The sequence below is a fragment of the Vombatus ursinus genome, unplaced genomic scaffold (assembly GCF_900497805.2).
Source record: "Vombatus ursinus unplaced genomic scaffold, bare-nosed wombat genome assembly UNPS02009173.1, whole genome shotgun sequence".
NCBI lineage: Eukaryota > Metazoa > Chordata > Mammalia > Diprotodontia > Vombatidae > Vombatus > Vombatus ursinus.
The window spans coordinates 3,067,984-3,070,550 of NW_020948951.1; the positions used below are offsets into that span (position 1 = coordinate 3,067,984).

Here is a 2,567-nt window from a genome sequence, read left to right on the forward strand (position 1 = left end):
TAGGAGCTGCTGAGATTACTAAGAAGGAGTGTTGAGAGAGAAAGGGAGAGGGACCAAGACAGAGCACTTGGGATACACCTACACTTAGGGATATAGATGTTTCTGCTACAAAGGAACCTGAGAAGAAATAGCAGATTAGTAGAAGAATCAGGAGAAAGCAGTGTCACAGAAACTAGCTGGGATATGAAGGGATAGTCAAGTGTTAAACACTATAGAAAGGTCAGGAAGGATGAAGACTGAGAAAAACCCATTGGAATTAGCAAGAAAGAGATCACTGCTAAGTTTGGATAGAACATTTTTAGTCCATTGGATGGGTCTGAAGCTCAACTGCAAGGGGCTGAGAAGTGAATAGGAGGTGAGGAAGTGTAGGCAGCTTTTTTTTCTAGTATTTTGATTGCAAAAGAGAGGAGATGGCTTGAAGACATTATAGAGACAAATGAAAATCTTTGAATTTGGGGGGAATTTAGGCTTGTTCATAGGGAGCAGGGAAGGAACTAGTGGATAGGGAGAGACTGAAAATTAGAGAAGCAGAGAAAATGATTGAAGGAGCAAAATCTCAGAGAAGAATGGGGGGATGGAATCTAGAACATAAATACAGGGGTGCTTTGGTAAGGAAAAGAGGCATCTCTTCCTTTGAGAGTTGAGCAAAGGAGGAAAGAATAGAGGATAATGTTGAGAGTATTTGAGGTATAGAATTGGGAAGAAGAGGTAGTTCATGATGGATGGCCTCATTTTTTTTCCTAGAAAGTGGGAGATGAGCTTCTCTTCTGAAAAGGGATGGAGAAGAGTGTGGTGGAGGTGACTTGAGGAAAGGAGAGAAGAATTGGAATGGTGCAGCGCATTTGATAGACAGCCCATCAGAGAAGAATAAGAAGATTGCCATATAGCAATGCCCACTTGATATTAGATAACATAAATTTGTATTGGATCCAGTCAGAATAGTCCTGTGACTTTTTCTAACAGCATTCAGCTGTGTAAAAGTGGAATGTCTGCTTGAAAAGGGATGTGTTGAAGGAATCTCCTCCCATCACCACAGCCACCTGTAAGATTTGCACAACACTTCATCCACAAAGAGACCAGTTTGGTCAAGGACACAGACACAAAAATCAGTACAGTGACCATTTGTGACTGTGGAATTAGCAAGCATCTCAAAGTGCTTGGTTGCTTTTTAAAGTAAAACATTCATTGGAATGAAGGGGAACCATTAACTCATCTCTGACTACCATGCCTGTTCTTCTGGTTCCCAGTTTTTGGAAAAATGTCCTCCAGCAATTCAATAGTAACAGACAAAGCAACACTAATGATTTGCAAGTATCTTTTCCTCTGAGTTATTGGCCATGGATCTTTTTGTACTTTCCCCAAGGAGACGTGTCAGGTTCGTATCAATTGTATGAATCAGAAATCTTCTTAGAGTAGGATGTTATTCCTGTAGTTGAACAAGAACTGCTAGCTGAGCAGGCATAGCTAGCTGGCTTGGTAACACCCAATGTATCCTGCATTTGCTTTGCAGTCAAGTCCTCAAAAGACATAGCTTTTTGAGATTCTTTCACAGTTCAGTTTGGGAACCTATCCTGTTCTGCCAAACATGATCAGACCTACTGGACTATCCGGGAGAAGGGTCAGGGACATCTGTAAAGACTACTGTAAAGAACTCAGAGGTCTCCGTCTTCCACACAGCTATCAACAACATGGAGCAGGCCCCTCTCTGAACTAGGTATTCAACTGTAGAAAACTGGGGGATTAGTTCCCCAGGCTGATTCATCTCAGATGGGTCTGAGTATGCTAGAAGGAATTGATTTCTTTGAGAAAAGAAATTACATTCCCAAAGCTTAGTTTTATAATCAACTTGACAAAGTGGATGGACAACTGCTTTACAAGTTGTCGAAGTAGGAAGTACTGGAGGACGGTCTGGAGTTCTTTGGAGGCATGAAATAGAAATACCAGAGGGACAACCACTCCTGTGGTTTCAAGGCATCTGAATGGCCACATGTTCCAACTGAAATGCATTCCACGTTGTTTCTCATTTTGTCGAGTAAATTTCAGATATATTGTCATGGTTTGAAAAAGAAGGGGGCTATCAGCTCCCTCATCTCCTCCTTCCCACAAGAGGCCTGCCCTGTGAATCCTCTTCTATTTTTACATCTGATTCCCAAACTCTCTAACTTGAGGCTACTCCAGAGGCAATTTCCTAGTAGTGCTGGCCAGGAACTCTCCCTCCTCTGGCTGGAAAGCTAGATTCTAGGATTACACTGCCCAAGACATTCCCTTTCTCTTGATAGATGGCTAAGTTCCAGGATATCAAACTTGGGGTTACCTACAAGACAATCCCCACGTCTGGCGCTTCCCAGGAAATCTCTCTTCTCTGGCTAGTAGACTAGATTCTAGGATTGTGTTCTAGGAAACTCAAATCCCTCATCCTCCATACAGAAAGTGAAGATTCAGTAACTTTGTCCATGATCTTCTCTTTTGGGCCACATGGACAAGTACGAGTCTGCTTCTGTTCCAAGACGGCCATTATGGGTCCCTGGGGGAAGGAATCTGGGAACATAGATGGGTTCTTTATCTTC

General features: G+C 42.5%; 1 pseudogene; it reads right to left on the reverse strand.

Annotated features, from left to right (window-relative positions):
* Positions 1 to 956: 956 nt before the first annotated feature.
* Positions 957 to 2,055, reverse strand: LOC114035212 (annotated as a pseudogene).
* Positions 2,056 to 2,567: the final 512 nt, after the last annotated feature.